At 39.3% G+C, this 21,598-nt stretch overlaps 1 long non-coding RNA gene across 1 annotated transcript in view; it reads right to left on the reverse strand.

The window, feature by feature from the left end:
• Positions 1-12,111: 12,111 nt before the first annotated feature.
• Positions 12,112-21,598, reverse strand: part of LOC117089785 — a 66,708-nt gene continuing 57,221 nt past the window's right edge. Inside the window, exon 3 of the long non-coding RNA XR_004439746.1 lies at positions 12,112-12,703. This is a non-coding gene — a long non-coding RNA (uncharacterized LOC117089785). The remainder of the gene's footprint in view (positions 12,704-21,598) is intronic.

Genomic DNA, 21,598 nt, shown 5'->3' on the forward strand with positions numbered 1-21,598 from the left:
TACATGAAGGGTGGTTGTAGTGGATTGAATAGGGTCCTCCCCAAATTCATTAGGGTAAACTCTAATCCAGTGACTGATGTCCTTACAAGAAGGGGGAAATTTGGCACAGATACACATAGATGGAAGGAAGTTGGGCACGTGAAGATGGAGGCAGAGAGTGGAGTTGTGCTGCCACAAGCCAAGGAGTGCCAAGAATAGGCAGAAGCCAGAATCGGTAAGGAAATATTCTTCCCTAGAAGGAAGCATGGGAGTATGGTGTTGCCGACACCTTGGTTTCAGGCTTCTAGCCTCCAGAACTGAGAGAGAACACATTTCTGTCGTTTTAAGCTACCTGGTTTGTGCTGATTTGTTGTGACAGCTATAGGAGAATAATGCAGTGGGAATGACAAAGTATTAGAAATTAATATTTACTAAATCAGCCCTGGAATCTCACCTATAGATGTATTACCCTGATACCACATCCACTATTAGTTTGGAAAAATAACATAAAGGTCATGTTTTTAAATCCTTCTGCTTTAAGCCAAATATAATAAAGACCATATTTCTAAATGACCCCTGCCTCCAGCATGGCTTGCAGAAAATTAAGACCTTCAGGAAATTACTTATGGAATAAGCAAGCGAGATGGCAAAAAATAAAGATGTATTATTCCCATTCATCTAGACTGGACCATGTAGGTTTATCACCTGTGATAAGTCCACACCCCAAAATGAATAAGCTGCTTGGGTTCCATGTGCTTTGATCCTTTTACTGATCACCCCAAAAGAGTGTCCCTTGGGAGAAAGAAAGACACCAGATGGGGAAACATCCAGGGCATGGAGTGTACCAGAAGTGGACTAACTCAGCCAAAAGAAACACGAGGAAATGGAGTGCTTCAAAGGTGGGCGAAAAGTGTAAGGAGAAGCAACAGCTAAGAGTGAATGGGCTAGAGATTTACCAGTGGGCAGGATCCTGAGAGGGCAGGGACTAGAAATGGGAAGGGCCAGAGGTTTGTGGAAGCACTAGTAAAATCATATTAGATGCGCTTTATTTTTTATTTTTTGAGCACTTTTAGGTTTATAGAAAATTTGAGCAGAGTAGTGTTCTCATATCCCCCTACCTATTTTCCCCTGTTATTAGCATAATTAGCACTGATGTTATACTTCCATCAGTGTAACATTTGTTATACTTGATGAGACAATTTTGATATGTTATTAACTAAAGTTCATCATTTACATCAGGGTTCATTCTTTGTGTTTACATTCTATGGGTTTTGATAAATGTATCCACTATTACAGTATCACACAGAGTAGAATTTATGTCCTAAAAATCATCTGTGGTCCACCCATTCATCCCTTTCTCCCTTCCCGTGGGTTTCATGGCAACTACTGACATAATAAATTACTTATAGAGACAACATCTCATTATGTTGCCAAGACTGGAGTTCAGGGGCGCGATCGTGGCTAACTGCAGTCTCCACCTCCTGGGTTCAGGCCATCCTGAGTAGCCTTCCAGATTGACTTGTTACACTTAGTAATATGCATTTAATTTTCTTCTATGTCTTTTTGTGGCTTGATGGCTCATTTCTGTTTTATCACAACATAACATTCCATTGTCTGGATGTACCAGAATTTACTTATTCCCTCACCTATTAAAAGACTTCTTTGTTGCTTCCAAGTTTTGGCAACTATGAATAAAACTGCTATAAATAAAACATTCCTGTGCAGATTTTTGTATGGTCATGTTTTCAACATATTTGTTTAGATCCCAACGAGTGTGATAGCTGCATTGTTATCTAACTATGTTTAGTTTTGTAAGAAACTACCAAACTGTCTTCCAAAGTGACTGTACCATTTTGCATTCCCATCAGCAGTGAATGAGAATTCCTGTTGCTCTACATCTTGACCAGCATTTGATGTTGTCAATGTTCTGGATTTTTGTCGTTCTAATAGGTGCCTAGTGGTTATCTCATTGTTGTTTTAATTTGTGATTCCCTAATGATATATGATTTTGAGCATCTTTTTTTTTTTCTTTCTTTTTTTTTTTCTATTATACTTTAAGTTCTAGGGTACATGTGCATAACGTTTATATCATGTATAACTCCCCAATGCAATCCCTCCCTCCTCCCCCCTCCCCATGATAGGCCCCAGTGTGTGATGTTCCCCTTCCCGAGTCCAAGTGATCTCATTGTTCAGTTCCCACCCCCAAATGTCCATCTGTGACAGACTGGATTAAGAAAATGTGGCACATATACACCATGGAATACTATGCAGCCATAAAAAAGGATGAGTTTGCATCCTTTGTAGGGACATGGATGCAGCTGGAAACCATCATTCTTAGCAAACTATCACAAGATGAGCATCTTTTTATATGCTTATTTGTGATCTGTGTATCTTCTTTGGTGATGTGTGTGCTCAGATCTTTTGTCCGTTTTTAAATCAAGTTGTTTATTTTCTTATTGTTGAACTTTATGTGTTCTTTGTATATTTTGGATACCAGTTGTTCATCGAATATATGTTTTGCAGATATTTTCTTTCAGTTTGTGGCTTGTGTTTTCATCCTCTTAAAAATCTCATATTTTTATTCATTAATCATTTATAATAAATTGCATCTGTTATGTGCTAGGCTCTGTGCTAAATGTTGGAATTACAAAGATGAGTAAAACAAAATTCCTTGTCCTGGAAAACATCCTAGCTTAGTGGAAAAAACAAACACATAAATAAAATTATAAGAAAATATGATCAGTACAGTGACAGAGCTACATATAATATATTAAGGGAGCACAGGGGATGAGAACTGCATTCAACCTGAGTAAATCATCAAAACTTCTCAAGGCCGGGCGTGGTGGCTCACGCCTGGAATCCCAGCATGTTGAAGGCCGAGGCGGGTGGATCACTTGAGGTCAGGAGTTCAAGAACAGCCTGGCCAATATGGTGAAACCCCATCTCTACTAAAAATACAAAAATTAGCCCTATGTGGTGGCGCGTGACTGTAATCCCAGCTATTCAGGAGGCTGAGGCAGGAGAATTGCTTGAACTCGAGAGGTGGAGGTCACAGTGAGCCAAGATTGTGCCATTGCACACCACTGCACTCCAGCCTGGGCAACAGAGAATCCATCTAAAAAAAAAAAAAAAAACCTCCTGGAACAAGTGATGTCCAATCTGAGTCTTAAAAAGTAGAAATCATCAGGTCCATCAGGTGACAGCAGGTTCAGCATGAGCTTGGTGCTGAAATCCAGCTGGCAATGCTGGAGTTTAAAATGGGAATCAGAGAATGCTGAGATGAGGATGGATGGGTGGGCAGAAGCCCAGGGATGGTCTTCTGCAACAAGTTAAATAACTTGCAGGGATGAGTGACTCTTATTTGAGGGAAGGCATGCCCTAATCAGGTTTTCTTTTTGGAAAGAATCCCTGGAAAAAATGATGCTCAGGGAGCTACAAGCAGAGATCAGGAGCTGGTTAGGCAGCTATCAGGGTTCAGGAAAGATAATAAGGCTGTTTCCAAGTATGGACAGAAAGCTAAAAATATTAGACAGATTAGGAGATAAAACTGGCAGCACTGGGGAGACTGAGCTAATGTGGGAGAGGTTTCATCTCAGGGGACTGGATAGAGTTGATGTCACCACCATGGAGAGAAAACACAAGAGGAGGAGGCTTAGGGTGGTTAGATTATGTTTAGGGTGACTGTAAGACAGCTGCTTTGAGAGCCACCTCACACCTGGCAGCCTTTTCTGTTGTTTTTTTTTTCAGGTGTAACAGTCAAGGTTTGACCAGGAAAACAGAAGCTGCTTTAGGTATTTTATTTAACTTGCAAGGTTTAATGTAGGGATTTAGAGCTTGATTCAACCATTGTAGAGTGCTACGGTCAGGCAAGCCGCCACCAACAGTGTCAGCCTACAGCACTGAGCTGTGTGCAAGGCTCCTATGCACCCTCTCAGTCTGTAGCACTGAGGTGGGAAATTCTTAAAAGTTTGCCAGGAAGCTGCTTTGAACCTCACACCTGTTCATGCTCCTGCCTCTAGAGAATAATGATCTCACCTTCCAAATCTCTTGCAATTGCCTTAATTGCCCAACTCTAATCAAGAAATATACAAGGAAGAAGATTGTGGGAAATGTAGTTTCTGGCTTCACACATCATAGGGAAGATCTTAAAATGGCTTGTGTGTTCTTTAAGGCTGACAACAGGCAACTGAGATAAATCAATCAGCTCCTATTGGAAATTCTAATTTATGATTCAGACCGTTGAAACCACAGGACAAGTAAAAACTCCAGAGCTGTGAGAGGAAGATGCAGGAAGAGAAAGAATGAGGCAAATGTGCACAGAAAGTGGAAATGATCAACTATGTAGCACACAACCAGAGAGAGACAGGGAAAGGTCTTGAACCATGGCTGAACTTCCTGCTCTGGATTCTCTGAGCAAAACCTGTGTTCTTAAATAATTTTTTTTTCTTAAGATAGCTTAAGTTGGTTTGTAATTCTTCTAAACAAAGGAGTCTTAAGCAAGATAATGTCTGCTCTAAGCTGTCTACACAGCAGCGGGCTGGGTGGGTCAGAGGTTCTGGAGAGTAGTCTGTCCTAGAGGTAGAGATGGAGAGGCCATCAGCATACAGAAGTAGTAAAACTGTGAGAATCGAGAAACTTGGACAATTTTTATTTTACTGAAAGCTGCATGATAATGTGGCTATTAGTTACAAATTGATCTTTACAATAGGTTGGGGCTGGTAACAACAAAAAAAGACAATTAGTGTTCTACAAACAAATAGAATTGGAGTGTAAAATGAAGTTGGAAGGATGAATAAGATGGATAAATATAGAGACAATTACATCTTATTTGATAAAGGCTATAGTAAGGTGTATTTACCTGCCGGAGTGCTTTACAACTCTGAGTTTTGGCATGCTAGTTGGTAATCAATGAAAAAACTCTAATCTTGAGCTTCTTTTTCAGTATGACTAATAAAAATTGTAAGCTCAGTTTTTGTTTGTTTGATTCTGAGAATTGCTATACATTTTTAAATACTGGGTTATATTAAATTTTAGCATGTGCATTTAAATGATAATAAAGCTTTCATCAAATAAATATTTTCATTTTGTTTTTATTTTAGGACAGAGTTACATTCCTACCTTCAAAAATAGAAATTTCAAAGCTCTAATGACATGTTTCATTTATACATGAATGATGAAATATGATCCTGACAGACTATGTCTAAATTTTAAATAACCACTTTTGTGAGGTAATTTATAAATTACAACTATGTGATGGGCCCTGTTATTTGTCCATCCAGTACCTTTCCTTCCCCTATAGAAGCTGGCTTACACGGTACACATGATTTGTGAGGAGGCATGTTGCCATATTTTTTCTGACTCTTTTGGGTGGGAATTCGTATGAGCTGTCAGAGCCCCTCAGTTGGATTTTCCTGGATGAGTACAGAAGCCTCCTAATTGGCCTCTCAGTTTCTACCCTTGCCCCATTAGAGCCAAATTTCCATTTGCTGGCCACAGTGATCCCATTAAAACATATCTCAGATCATGTCACTGTCTTGTTCAAAACCCAGTAGAGAGTACCCCATTTCCTCTAGAATAAAACCCAAAGTGCTTTCCAGGGGCCTGATGTGGCCCTGGTTATCTTTCCGACCCCACTGCCTGCTCCTCAGGTCCAGACACACGACCCCTGCTATGACTCAGCCCTCACTGAAGGGGCGCCTGTCTTGGCTTTTTCCATTTGGCTCTTCTCTGCCTGGGACTTGGTTCCCAGTGGTGTCCATGACTCCCTCCCCACCTTCAGTCAGGTCTCTGCTCAAATGTTCTTTCCTCAGAAAAGCCTTCTCCAACCCCCCATCTAAAATAGCACTATTCCATTCTCTTGCTTTCCTTTTTCAAATCATAATCACAACCTGACATTCTATTACACAATTATGTGTTTGTTTATGTTAATCTTTTTGCTCGAATGTAAGGGCCACAGGGACAGCAGTTTTGTCCCTTTTTTGTTAATTCTTGCTGTATCTTCAGTGCCTAGAAGAATGTCTTGCACATCTACAAGTATTTTTTAATAGGTTTTATTTTTTTTGAGCACTTTTAGGTTCACAGCAAAATTAAAAGGAGGGTGCAGAGATTTTCCATATGCCCCCCTCTCCCCTACACATACACAGCCTCTCCCCATAATCAACATCTCCCATGAGAGAGGTACATTTGTTATAACTGATGAACCTACAATGGCATCACCATCACCCAAAGTCCATGTCTCAGTGTTGAAACTTTTATGGGTTTCAACAAAGGCAGAACGTGTATCTCTCATTCTGAGTCCCACACAAAGTGTTTACATTGTCCTAAGAATGCTCTGTGTGCCACATTTTCATTCCTCTTGCCAACCTCTGGCAACCACTGATCTTTCTTTTTCAGAATGTCATATGGTTGAGTCATGCAGTGTGTAGTCTCTTCAAACTGGTTTCTTTCACTTAGTGATATGTATTGAAGGTTCCTCCATGTCTTTTTATTGCTTGACAGCTCGTTTCTTTCTAGTGCTGAAAAACATTCCATTGTATGGATACACCACAGTTATGAATCCATTCATCTGCTGAAGGACATCATGGTTACTTCAAAGTTTTGGTAACTATGAATAAAACTACCATAAACATTTGTGTGCAGATTTTTCTGTGGACATAAGACTTCAACTCCTTTGGGTAAATACAAAGGAGTGTTGTGATTGGTGGCTGGTATAGTGAGAGTAAAGTTCGTTTTATAAGAAACCACAAAACTGTCTTCCAAAGTGACTGTACCTTCAATCAGAGTTCCTGTTGCTCCACGTCTCAGCCAGCATTTGGTGTTGTCAGTGTTCCAGATTTTTGCCATTTCATAATGGGTGTGTAGGGGTATCTTGTTGTATTGATTTGCATTTCCCTGATGATGTAAATACGTAGCTCAGCAAGTATTTGATGAATTAGTGCAGTGTTTCAAATTAAATATATTAATGGCTAACTTACCTTCCAGCTGGTGAATGCTGCTCTGTGGGAGGCAGTATTGACATTGTCTAACCAAGAGAAGCAGAAGTGACAGGTAGGGAGACAAATCCTGTCAACACTTGAGTACCTGTCTGTGAGATCCTTTCTTTAATCAAAATAGAGTGACTGGAATTTTCATCACTTGTTACCACAAAAGTCCTGGCAAATGCAACTTGTTGGTATACTGACACTAACGCTGAAAAATAAAGGATGTAATAAAAACCGAAAAAATATGAGGGAATAATTAATAACTTCCCATAGCAGATATTACCTGCCTTGCCCATATCCTCTCAGTAGCCTCCCTCTCTCTTCTTACCCTCTGCCTGTGACTGTAACAGCTCGCTATTCTTGGCCTAAAGGCTTCTTTCTGTTTGCACATGAGGAAGACTGGAAGTGCTAGGGGTTTAATGCCCTGGGAGCAGCGCTCAGGCAGTGCTAAAGATAGTTGCAAGATAGATATCCCAACTTCTTCATCCCTTGGGCAGGATAACTTTGGGGTATAGGCTACACCATCACCCAGAGGTCTATAATGGGCTGAGTCCCAGTTGACTACAGTAGCTCCCTTTGGGAACCACCCTGAACTGACTTCCTTCCCTTCCCTGAATCTCTTTGACTCTTTCCTACTGGTGCTTCCTAGAATCACTACCAAAAAAAAAAAAAAAAAAAAAAAAAAAAGAAATCTTTGTCTCAAGCTCTGTTTCTGAGGTAACTCAACCTCAGTTTCTATATGTAAAATATTTCAATTTAACCTGAACAAATACGTTAAAAATGAAGAAATGTACAAATACAACTTCTTGTAAATCAAGTTACAAGGGAAAAAAACCCATGAAATGGAAATAAAAATGATGAGCACACATTGTGCTTGCTATATGCCAAGTATTATTTCAAGAGCTGCACATTTAACTCATTTGAATCCCACAGAACCCTGTGAAGTAGAGTCCAGAGACTTTAAGGAGTTTGCCTAGATTCACGCAGTTGTTTACACAGCTGGTAAAAGATGGAGCCCAGACTCAAACTCAGTCTGGCTCCTTTGTCTGTGCTGTTTGTTAACCATGATACTATCACAGAGATGTTTTAAAAAGGAGATTTATTAGTAATGACATGATATCATGAAAATATTAGGCATAGTTACATTGTTTATACGAATAGTGCAGAAAACGAATAACATTTGATGTCACTATAATCTCAAGGATGAGAGGATCCTTACATAAACAGGAGCAGTTATGAGATAAATACATTTTTAAAAAATTCCTTTAAATGGATGTCAGTTCATGAGAGTGATTTGTCATTAATGTCCAACAGTGAATGACTATGAACAGCAGCTTTTGCGATTGGCAGCAACACAGCTCTTAGGAAAACAGAGGTCAGGCATAGTTCAAAGCTAACATCAGCGTGTGTAATGAGGTATCATCCTGCTCCCTGTGTGGCTTGGGCACTAACTTGCAGGTAAAGAATAGAGATCTCTTTGGGCTTGCAGCCCTGGCTAAGAGGCCCTGCTGGTTCCACCCCCCAGGCCTGATGGTCAAGAATTATTGGATACTTCATGCAAAGCACTCAGCCAGGCACTTTGAGATAGACGAAGAAGACTAAGATGCAGTGTATTCTCTTTAGGACCTTAAAACCTAGTGAGGAAGACAAACATATGAGGGTAACTTGGACTTTTTTTCTTCTATGAGAAAAACATCTGGTAAGGTTATTCAGAGCACTCAGCTTCATATGGATTTACAGATGTTGGTGCAATTTTTACTCCTTGGCTTCAGCTATTGAAGCTGTGGCAGCAGGTGTGATTACTTCAGAAGAGCGAAGGTGCAAAACAAACTCTTGAGGCCCTGGGAGCTCTGCAGGTGGTTTCCTTGCAGTTCTTCAAATAAAAGGAAGTCTAAGAGCTTCCTGACTCTGTATAGAGAATGCTACCATGCAAGGCTATCATTTGAAGCCTTTGCTCTTTGCAGAGGCAGACGCGTCCCTGAGTGCATTGAGACGCTGGGCTGAAGAGAAGAATGACATCAGCGCCAGGTGGGGGAGAAGAGCGATTTCCTTTTTTCTCAGGGTGACCCACAGGAAGGACATGGGAAGTTAGGTCAGAATTGGCTTGACACCTTTGTCCTGGGAAATCCTACCAGGTGACTAAGAAGAAAACATAACCCACCAAGTTGCTGTTCTTTGCCGAGAGATGGAAGGCACCTTGGGGGAAACCCCTGACCACAGGCCAATAGAACAGTATGTTGTTAGTTTTGCTGAAAAAGCCAACCAGAAAAATACTTCTTCAAATTCACCTGGGGTGACAAGAAATATTTCCCACTCTTGGGTTCTTTCACTTTCCTAATGGAAGCATAGATTGAGCACTTGGTGAAATATCATTTAGATTTTCCCCCTTGTGATTGGTTTTATTTTTTCTTTTTAGGAAAAAAAGACAGAGTGCAGGGCATACTTTTTTTGGTGGTTAATAGAATTCCTAATGCAACCATAAATATGACCAGCATATAAGTCATGATCTATGATCCTAATTAGCAAATGATGTTTCTAATTTTCAAATAGTACAAGTTATATATCATGAAGTTTTGGGATGCCAACTCTTTTTTATTCCATCAATTTTTATTTTAAGTTCTGGGGTACATGCGCAGGATGTACAGGTTTGTTACATAGGTAAATGTGTGCTATGGTGATTTGCTGCACAGACCAACCCATCACCTAGATATTAAGCCCAGAATCCATCAGCTATTCTTCCTGATGTTCTCCCTCACCTTACTTCTCCAACAGGCCTCAGTGTGTGTTGTTCCCCCTATGTGTCCATGTGATCTCATTGTTCAGCTTCCACTTGTGAATGAGAACATGTGGTGTTTGGTTTTCTGTTCCTGTGTTAGTTTGCTGAGGATAACAGCTTATAGCTCCATCCATGTTCCTGCAAAGGACATGATCTCATTCTTTTTTATGGCTGCATAGTATTCCATGGTGTATATTTGTACCACATTTTCTTTATCCAGTCAATCATTTATGGGCATGTGGATTGATTCCATGTCTTTGCTATTTTGAATAGTGCTATAGTGAACATATGTGTGCATGTATTTTTATAACAGAATGATTTATATTCCTTTGGGTATACACCAAATAATGGAATTGCTGGTTCAAATGGTATTTCTGTTTCTAGATCTTTGAGGAATTGCCACATGGTCTTCCACAATAGTTGAACTAATTTATATTCCCCCTAACCATCTAAAAGCATTCCTTTTTCTCTGCAACCTTGCCAGCGTCATTGTTTCTTGACTTTTTAATAATCACCAGTCTGACTGGTGTGAGATGGTATCTCATTACTGTTTTGATTTGCATTTCTCTAATGACCAGTAATGTTGAGTTTTTTTTCATGTTTGTTGACTGCATGCATGTCCTCTTTTGAGAAGTGTCTGTTAATATCCTTTGCCCAGTTTTTTTTTTTGTAAATTTGTTTAACTTCTTTGTAGAGTCTGGATATCAGACCTTTATCAGATGGCTAGATTGCAAACATTTTCTCCCATTCTATAGGATGTCTGTTCACTCTGATGATAGTTTCTTTTGTTGTGCAGAAGCTCTTTATTTTAATTAGATCCCATTTGTCAATTTTTGCTTATGTTGCAATTGCTTTTGGTGTTTTTGTCATAAAATCTTTGTCCACGCCTATCTTCTGAATGGTATTGCCTAGATTTTCTTCTAGGGTTTTTATAGTTTTGGGTTTCACATTTAAGTCTTTTATCCATCTTGAGTTAATTTTTGTATAAGGTGTAAGGAAGGGGTCCAGTTTCAATTTTATGCATATGGCTAGCCTATTCTCCCAGCAGCATTTATTACATAGGGACTATGTTCCCCCTTGCTTGTTCTTGTCAGATGAAATGGTTGGGGATGCCAAATCTTAATCAAAGAAACCGACACATGTTTAGAGTTGCCTGAAGTAAAAAAAAAAAAAAAAAAAAAAAATTCTGTGCTGCAATCTAAAAGAAGCTCCCCTCTTTGAAGAAGAAAAGAGATAAGAACTTTAGCTTTCTTACTTAGCTTTATGATACCCATTACCTTTCTAAGTTAAAAGATTAGAAAAAAAAAAAAAACCTTTAAATGCCAGTTACCACAAATTCTTTGTGGAATTAGGGAAATGATAGCTAAAATTATAGCTAAAATAATCAGGCAAGCACATAAATTAAAAAAAAAAAAAAAAGAAAGAAAAAAAGAACAACATCAGAATGCAAACAAAACAAAACAAAACCAAAAACCCAAATTAAAGTTTGAAAAATAGCAAATAAACAGTGGCTTTATAGGTGTTTGAAATTTAAAAAGTCTTAAGAAGGCAATTCCAACAAGGAAGTATTATAAACATGAAAGGAATAGGTTTTAGGGCAATATAAGTCTGAGTAGGCAGTGACAGTGTTTGCTTTGAAGCCATTAAACTAAATTTAAGAATCTACTTTTTTTTTTTTTTGAGAGGGAGTCTCGCACTGTCACCTGGGCTGGAGTGCGGTGCCACGATCTCGGCTCACTGCAACCTCTGCCTCCCAGGTTCAAGCGATTCTCTTGCCTCAGCCTCCTGAATAGTTGGGATTACAGGTGCCTGCCACCATGCCCAGCTAATTTTTTGTATTTTTAGTAGAGATGGGGTTTCACTATGTTGGCCGGGCTGGTCTCAGACTCCTGACCTTGTGATTCTCCTGCCTTTGCCTCCCAAAGTGCTGGGATTACAGGCGTGAGCCACCACGCCCAGCCAAGAATTTACTTTCTATGTAGTACACGTATATATTTTAGAGACAGAGTCTCACTCTGTTGCCCAGGCTGGAGTGCAATGACGTGATCATAGCTCAATGCAGCCTTGAATTCTTGGGCTCAAGTGGTCCTCCCACCTTGGTCTCTTGAGTAGTTGGGACTACAGGCATGGCACACCATGCCCAGCTAATTAAAATTTTTTTTTTTTTTTTTTTGCTTTTTGATACAAGGTCTCAGTATGTTGCTCGGTTGGTCTTGAACTCCTGGCCTCAAGAGATCTTCCTGCCTCAGCCTTCCGGAGTGCTGGGATTACAGGCATGAGCCACTGTGCCCAGCCAAAAATTTATTCTAAAATATGAAATACACATTTCCCTTTTTCTTTTAAAGGCAAGGTCTCTGTCATCCAAGCTGGAGTGCAGTGGTCTGACCATAGTACACTGCAGCCTTTAACTTCTGGCCTCAAGTGATCCTCCTGCCTCAGCTTCCCAAACAGCTGGGATTACAGGCCATATTTCTTATTTACATAAAAGTTGTAGTCAAGATACGAGGTTTCAGTAGCTATATTAGTTAAAGTAATACAATGCCCCCAAAATGTAAAATGGCTTAAACCTAATAGAAGTTTATGTTTTGCTCATGTAAAGTCAAAAATAGATGAAACAGAACAGGAGATCTCTCTTCTCTAAGGAGGACCAGGATCCTTTCTTCCTGTGGCTCCACCGTCTTCACCATCTTCAATAATTGGACTGTGAGGTCACTGTGTATGTGCATATCAAGTTGGTCAACAGAGAAGACATATGGAAGATGGCCCATGGAGGATGGCACATGTCACTTCCACTCACACTCCATGGGCTAGAACTCAGAAATAAATTTGATGAACAGCACGCCAGTCACTGTCCCCAAAGTCTTCCCAGATAGAATGTACATAAGCTGGTTTAGTATCTGCACAGTCTCTGCAGTGATGCCTTTCTTTGTTGCTGCTTATTAGAGTGTTAACAGGATCAAGGATTGACCTAGAAATGGAATATTAAAAAGAAAGTTATTTCATAAATTTCGCTGAGGGTTTTGTCATTTCAAGAGTGCTTCTGAAAGTCTCCGTTGAGGTCATTTTTTTCTTCTTTTGGCAACGAAACATCTGCCCTCATTTTAATCACAATCTAGTTTTTTTTTGTTTTGTTTTGTTTTGCTCTCTCTCTCTTTTTTTTTTTTTTGGTATCTCATTATCTTTAATATGTTTGGTCAGGTTGGGTTGGTAAATCTGGGGCATGGGTTTGCCTGTACCCCATCATGAAATTCAAAGGATACCTAGAAAGTCTTCTACCAGTTTTTTTTTACTCAGCACTGTAGGATTAATGCCAGCAGGCAGGCAACTCATCCATGTTCATTAGACTCACTTTCTAGGGTTGATTCTGGAGCAGAGTGGTACAAAGACAAGAACAGAAGCACTGGAATTTACCAATTTGTTCCTGCATGGTGCCCTGCAGAAGGGCTGAGTAGTTTCTGGGGCAGAGACCTTCTGGGATTGCCTGGTAGATTGTCTGTACTGAGGGTGGTTCCTTAACTGTGTCTTCCATCCATGAGCTCCTCTGTATACCTTCATTAAATGTTACCTTTCAGCTAAAATTAGTCAGAGTTGTTTTTTCATATATGTGCACAAAGAATTTTAACGATATAATATCAGGCACATTAAGTTTTCAGGAGCAAATCAGACAGCAGTAGCTAGATTGGTTGCAGCCCAGTGGTAAGAGCATAAACAGTGAACTCGGCCGGGCGCGGTGGCTCAAGCCTGTAATTCCAGCACTTTGGAAGGCCGAGACGGGTGGATCACGAGGTCAGGAGATCGAGACCATCCTGGCTAACACCGTGAAACCCCGTCTCTACTAAAAAATACAAAAAACTAGCCGGGCGAGGTGGCAGGCGCCTGTAGTCCCAGCTACTCGGGAGGCTGAGGCAGGAGAATGGTGTAAACCCGGGAGGCGGAGCTTGCAGTGAGCTGAGATCCGGCCACTGCACTCCAGCCTGGGCAATAGAGCGAGACTCCGTCTCAAAAAACAAAACAAAACAAAACAAAAAAAAACAATGGACTCAGCCACACCCAGCTTTGTCACTTACTAGGCCAGTGACTTTGGATAAGTTGCTTATTTTCTGAGCCTCATTTTTCTCCTAAATAAAACAAAAATAAATTTATCTTCTTTAGATGGTTGTCATAATTAAATGAGATGGTGCATATAAAGCACTGTGGCAGCTGTTAGTTACTATGAGGCACCATTATTTTTACTGGTAGAAATATTTAGTTGCACAAACACTTGTTCTTAAGCTCTGTTTTACTGGAGCCAAATCCAGATTTATTGAATTTTTTTTTTTTTTGACTATTGCAGTCTTTATACTAAGGTTAGGGTCTTTAGTTTACATATTGCTTGACTAATATTGGCCTCGCCTAATTTGGGAAATTATAACATATAGGTTCTGCAATACCTCAGACTAAAAGTAACAAGGCCTATGGAGACAACTAGAGTTGGGACATGCCATTCAATACTTCTCAAACTTTAAAATCAAAGCATTAACAAAAGCAACAAAAATCCTAACCAAAACCAGGCATCTAAAAATCTCTTGGGAATTTCCACCAATCACCACAGTGAATTCGTCCTTTGCAGCCTGGTAATTTGGACTGCTGCTTCCTCTTTTGAGATAAAGGGCCTGGGTACATGTGTTTCTGGGAGAGAACATTTTGGTTCCAATTAAAAATTCTATCTGAGGCACAGCCATTTTCATTAATCCATTGATTTTATACAGGAGGAAAAGCCTTTGCACTTCCTTCATCTGCACTTGCTGCTTCCCAGATAGTGGAAATTCAGCAATTCTTGAATCCACTAAACCAATTACTACTGGTATTAAAGTAAAACACTTCTATAATTTTCGACTTTTTAAAAAGGTCTTCAAATATTGCTAAGGATTTTTCCTAAATGTAAGAAGACATATGCTTGGTTGTCTTTTTTTTTTTTTTTTTTTTTTTTTTGAGATGGAGTTTTGCTCTTGTTGCCCAGGCTGGAGTGCAATGATGTAACCTCAGCTCACGGCAACCTCTGCCTCCTGGGTTCAAGTGATTCTCCTGCCTCAGCCTCTGAAGTGGCTGGAATGTGCCACCATGCCTGGCTAATTTTGTATTTTCAGTAGAGACGGGGTTTCATCATGTTGGTCAGGTTGGTCTCAAACTCCTGACCTCAGGTGATCCACCCGCTTCGGCCTCCCAAAGTGCTGGGATTATAGGGATGAGCCACTGTGCCGAACCTTGGTTGTTTTAAAACCTTAACATGCTGGGAAAAATCTAGTATAAACCCAAATTAATTCCACATTTTATCAGCATCATTTTCTTATTTGCCAACTAAGCATGAGGTAATCATAAAAAAGTTATAGCAGAACAAACAGTTTAAAAGGGGAAAAAAATAAAGGAATATTATGCAGTACAGGATTAACTTCATCCAAAGAGAGCTTTGGCCTTTGTCTCCAACACTGGGCATGTAACCTCCATGCCCTTGGAATGTTCTGCCTGATAAGAGTGCCTTTGGTTTCCTAGGGGCCTTAAGCCCTGCGACATAGTCTATGCTAACAATGTGATCTATGGTGGGAGCATTGGGCCATCCAGTATCAAATTGACCTCTGGAAGGGCTAGAGACTAAAGTCAGTCATACAGGTGTCAATCTTGTTTATATGACCAAGCTCAATAAAGTCTCTGGACAGCAAGACTCAGGTAAGCTCCCTGAGTCTGCAGTACTCTGTGTACACTGTCACACATCATGACTGGGAAAAGTTAGCACTGTCCACTTCTCTATTGGTAGAGAATGACTGGAAGCTCTAAGCATGGAGTGCTCCTGAGCCCTGCCCTATGGGCCTCTTTCCTCTGCTGATTTTAATCTGTATTCTTTTGCTGTAATCAACCATAATCATGAGTATAATGGTTTTTCTAAGTTCTATGAGTCCTTCTAGTGAATTATTGAGCCTGGGGCTTGTTCCAAACTTTCAGTTGGTGTCAGAAATGAAGGTGGCTTTGGGGACTCCTAGATGTTGCACAAGGGTTATAACACAAAGCCAGTAACTCTGATTCATGCAGTTCCATCTCTGAAACATACTTCTCTGAGGCTATCACTTTTAATTCCTTTAGTTTCATTTCTTAGCTCAACTTCTACTTACCTTACACAACTACATATTTCTTACATTCAATTTTTCCCATTTCAGGTAATATGACTATGACTTACTTTACCCTATACAAATACACACTTAGCCCCTTTATCCTCTGTCTTCCCATTATAGCTGTATTACTCTTTAGGTGGTAAAATGGACATGACTATGATTAGGTAAATCTTGTTCATGATATTTGTGGTACAATATTACATTTTTTCATGCACCATATTTGCTTTTCCTGAAGTTAATAATTGGCATTGTTTGGTTGGTTTTCTTAGTTTTCCACATACCCATCATTAATTTACCTTCCCCTTCTCCAGTCTCTCTCAGGGGTGAAATTTCTTTGTAATGTTCATATTAATTGCATTTTTTTTTAATTGGAGACATTTCTCCTGGGCTTCCCAGTCCTTTAGTTCCAACTAGTGCTGGTTGCTCTGAAGACCTGCTGCACAACGATCCTCTCGGGATTTCCCTCACCACCTGCTAGAAAATCTTCTAGCTTTTTCCTGTGTTAAATCCTTTGTTTCCTGGATCCCAGGTCTTCTTCCTTAATTTCATTTTTTATTCAGGTTAAACACTTTCTCGACTTTCTCGAGATGCTTCATGAGAAAGGACACATGGGACCTAAAGTCATGAAATCTCCCATGAATTAAAAAAAAAGTCTTATCCTAACTATTAATTGTTTGGCATAGCATGAAATTCTAGTTTGGACACTATTTTCTTCCAATATTTAAAAGCATTGCTCCATCAACCTCTAGCTTCCAGAATAGCTATTGAGAAGTGTGATGACATTTTGTTTCCTCATCCTTTGTATTTATAATGTTTACAACCTAGGTTTTCTCTCTCGAACTTTGAGGATCTTCTCCACATCCAAGATTCTCTGAAATTTAAAAATGTACTCTAAGGCCTGTCTCTTTATTTTTTTTTTAAAACTCATTGGGCTGGGCATTCACTCGGTTTTTCATTTTGGAAACTGACATTCTTCACCTATGGAGAAATTAAAAAAATAATCTTCTTGATAATTTTCTTCCTTCAATTACTTATTTTCTCTTTCTGGAGCGCCTGTTACTTAAGTGTTGGATTTCTAAGTAGATTCTTTAGTTTTCCTGAATTTCTTTATATTTTTCCAGTTCTTGGTCATTTTGTTCTCTCTTAGAGATTTCTTCAACTTTATATTTCAACCCTTCTATTGCTTTATAAACTTCTGCCACCATTTTTTTTTTTTTTTTTTTTTTTTTGAGACCAAGTCTCACTCTGTCACCCAGGCTGGAGTGCAGTGATGTGATCTTGGCTCACTGCAACCTCTGCCTCCCGGGCTCCAGTGATCCTCCTACCTCAGCCTCCTGAATAGCTGAGGCTACAGATGTGTGCCACCACACTTGACTAATTTTTGTATTTTCACTAGGGACGGGGTTTCACTATGTTGACCAGGCTGGTCTCGAACTCCTGACCTCCAGTGATCCGCCTGCCTTGGCCTCCCAAAGTGCTGGGATTATAGGCATGAGTCACTGCACCTGGCCCTACCACCAGCTTTTAAGTTCTAAGAGCTTCTTCTTCTCTAAATGTTGTTGTTCCATTAATCTTCTATTTTTTAAAAATTTTTTTCTCTTTGTTATTTTTCTCTGCATTAACTCCATTTCTTTTATGTTTTCTGTTTGTTTTTTAGACTTTGTATTTTATCCTAAAGTTTTTTTTTTCAAGTATTTTTCTGCTCACTAATGTTGTTTATGTTTTACAACAAAGTCCAAATTGTTGGATTGGGTACATTAAATATATGGATTGCACTTCTTGACTTACAAGCCTCCTAGTAGGGTGATACTTGAAACTGGTGAGTTTCACTGGCAGAAACCCCACGTTAGTACATCTTTTCTTTTCGGCTTGGCAATTTCCTAGAGACTAGGAATATAAGCCTGATAGTAAGCATTCTGGAAGCCTTGTGCTGTCACTGTTCAGTATAATGACTTTCAATTAAATCCTACCCTTATGAAGGTACTTACTTCCTTCTCAGCTATGCTAAATATCCAGAAGATATCCAGAACCTTGCTGGAAGGTAAACTTCCAGTCTTCAAACAGGTATATGGGAGCAGTGGAGTGGCTAAGTGGGATATGAGGGATCTAACTACATCTTATATACATTTTTCAACCAATTGTTCTATTTTCAATCCCACCCTGAACTTCCTCTTTCAGAAGTGATTAATAACACAATTCCTGAGTTTTCTACTAATCTGCAGTGTGAACTAACTTTCCTCTACTTGGTACTTGCCGCAGTGGAGAAATCTAAAGTTGAAGTTACTCACCACTTGCTCATCTTCTTTCCATCTTCCATAACTTCATTGACATTTCTCATTTGCTTTTGTCTTTTTTTGTTGTTGAGACTTTATAGCCTTTTATGTTGTTATTTTTGTCTTAGGGATTCTGAAAGAAGGTAGAGGTAGCATGTATTCTATCTGCCATGGTTCGTGTCCTCAAAACATGTGACCATTGTCATTACTGCAGCAAAGGAAGAGAGAGCTGGAAAGATTCTCAGGGGCTTTATTTGGCCTTGGCCCAGAATGGCATCTCATGACTTTTTCTGGCCAGCCTACTCTAATCCAAAGTAATGTCTGTCATTACATAGAGTAGATTGGCCAGAAGAAGTCATGAGATACCATTTAATTGAAAGAGGCCATGAAGTATCTTATTCCATGTGCTAGGAGGAGACTGAATCTGAATATTGGAAGCCACTAGTAATAATGACTATACATTTAATGAGCTCTTACTATATGCAAGGCATTGCACTATTACACATGTTGACATAATTTATACTCATGAAATCTTTTGAGACAGTTATTATTTATATCACCTTTTTATAGATGAGAAAAGTGATACTCAGAGAAGTTAAGTAATGCATTAAAAATCAACAGACAGTAAGGAGCAAAGTCACGATTGAACACACACAACCTGACCCCAGAGCCTTTGAACTTAATCACTAAATCACTTTGGCTCATATTTCGTTAATCCACAGAAGTGTATTGGGGAAAAATTCTGTGCCAGGCACTGTGTTATGTAGGTAGAAAAAAATAATGAAATACTTTGTCTCAAAATGCTAACTGTATTTACCTATGGGAAATGAAATCATAGGTGATTTTTTCTTTTCTTACGCTCTTCTGTATTGTCTGATTTTTTTTTGTTGTTTAAAAGATCCCACATAATTTTACAGCCATTAAAAAATATTTCCATTTGAAAAATCAATGGATGGGAATTTAATTCTGATACTTCTTAAATTAGTTCAGGGATTGGTGACATGGTAATAATGACATGTTAAACACTGGTGAGAAAAGAAACTTATTTATTGGCTCATCATGGACTCAGAATTCCTCTGCCAGGTAGCATAGGAGTGAATGTGAACCTGCCAGTCTGCGGTATAGAACTTTTATCAAGAGAGATACAGAAGTAACTTTCCATTGGAAAAATGTACAAGTTTTCAAAGCCTCGTGCCATTGCCATTTCAGGGGCTACCCTGAGGGCAACTCATTTCTTGAGATCATTGGGGTAAAAAAGCACATGACCTGAAGGTTTAAGTACAAGCTGTGAAGTATTATTCCTACAAATTCTATATATGTTTAAAAATTCAATTCCAATTCAAAGCTCAAATTCAACTTAAATTAAAAACTCAAGTGATGGGTAAAATTTCCCAACTTTTCCACCATTCAGACAATGATTTTTTTCTGAATTTATTTCTTTTATTTGTTTTTGTTTGTTTTAGACAGAGTCTTGCTCTATCACCTAGGCTGGAGTGCAATGGTGCAATCTCGGCTCACTGCAACCTCCGTCTCCTGGGTTCAAGTGATTCTCCTGCCTCAGCCTCCTGAATAGCTGGGATTACAGGTGCATGCTACCATGACCGGCTAATTTTTGTATTTTTAGTAGAGATGGGATTTGTATTTTTAGTAGAGATGGGGTTTCACCATGTTGGCCAGGCTGGTCTCGAACTCCTGACCTCAGGTGATCTGCCTGCCTCAGCCGCCCAAAGTGCTGGGATTACAGGCATGAGCCACTGCACCTGGCTGATTTCTCTGAGTTTCTAAGTCTGTTGGAGTCCTTACTTCCTGTAACCTTAGTCCTTAGTAATGTCATATTCCTCGTAAATCACAATCATAGAAACATAGGATATTAAGAATAGAAGATAACTTAGAGTTCATTTAGATCTAAATCTTCATTTTAAAGATGATGTCGTTAAATATAAGGCATGGGTAAAGGCTTTGTTCAAAATCTCACATCACTTGCAGACACAGGACCAGAATTTGGGACTCCTTTCTCTTAGGCCAAAGTTCTTTCCCTTATATTACTTCATGGATTGTTATGTTTTCCCCCAATACTAATTTTCTTGGAGGAAGAGATTATGCCTTTTACTTTGTAAGTTGAATGAACCCATTTGGAGGATCTAACTAAGAGGCATAACAACAAGTAAACCTTTGCCCTAATAGGGAAAATAGGCAATGAAATATAAATAAATTAGTATCTATCTGGATTTCAGTGTTGAGAAGGATTCAGCAGTTATATCTGAATTCAATAGAAAGGAATGCCATGACTGATTAGTGACGTCTGTCTTGGGTATAGGAGGAAGAAACACAATACATATGTCAATGTGTGTATTTCCCTCTGACCAATAATAAGTCCTCTCAACTATATGAACCACCTGGAGAGGATATACACGGAGAAGAGGTGGGGAATATGGACACCTATTCTACCTATTCAGCCACAAGAACAGGAGAATCAATCCTAGCTTCCAATGTGGTGACATATGCTTCTACCAGATTGTCTCACTGTTGACTTCTTTGTAACCCCTAAAGCTATGAACATTCAATTCAATCTAGTAGGCATTCAATTCAATAAGGACATATTAATTAATTGAAATTGGGATATAAACCAACGTTTTCACAATAGAACTTTCCATCCGTCTTTGGTAACCCCATATCAATCAAAGTATTTGGCACTTGATGCATTAAAATTCCTTGTGGAACAAAAATACAACCTTTAAAGCAGGACCATGAATCTCTGGATTATCAATGCCCAATCCCATCTGATATAAAATGAAGAATATTGTAATCTGATGATTGTACTGTGTAAGTAGCATACCTTCTATATTCTTTGAACTACTCCTCAAAATTGGCCAGAAGGCACAAAAGAAAAGGGGGGATTCAGAAAATCTTCCTCTAACTTACGGGATTTTATGAGTCAAATTGCGGGGAAAATCTGACTCCGTGTGGACTTCCATTCTGTATGTCATGCTTCTTCCGTAGGTTTGGCTTGCATGATGTCAGGAGTTCCGGGAGTCAAAATAGTGTGGGGGTATGGATCCAATATTGACTCATATTGAGTGGAAGAAATCTACACGGAAGTCTGGATGAGATAATTTGGTTGTGAGTACTAGGATGTGACTGCTGATGACAGAGGAAAAGGGAAACCAAGGTGTAAGTTTTGGCTTACTGACTACCTACTCAGTTAAGACGGAGGATAGCATGAGATATGATTGAAATCTTCCTGACGTGTCATATATAACCATAGCCAGTTTTCAGAAAAAAAGTCTGGTTGAAAAGAAAAAAGAAAGTTTTCAGCCCCTCTGTTTTAGTAATATGGTCACACCTTGGCTCCTGGTGGGTTTGCAAAACTTTTAAATTATATCTTGATGGTGATTTATTCTGCAGTCTCAGAACTGGCCAAACCAACAAAGTGTGAAACCTCTAGTT

The sequence above is a fragment of the Trachypithecus francoisi genome, unplaced genomic scaffold, assembly GCF_009764315.1.
Source record: "Trachypithecus francoisi isolate TF-2019V2 unplaced genomic scaffold, Tfra_2.0 Lachesis_group11, whole genome shotgun sequence".
In the NCBI taxonomy this organism is placed as follows: domain Eukaryota; kingdom Metazoa; phylum Chordata; class Mammalia; order Primates; family Cercopithecidae; genus Trachypithecus; species Trachypithecus francoisi.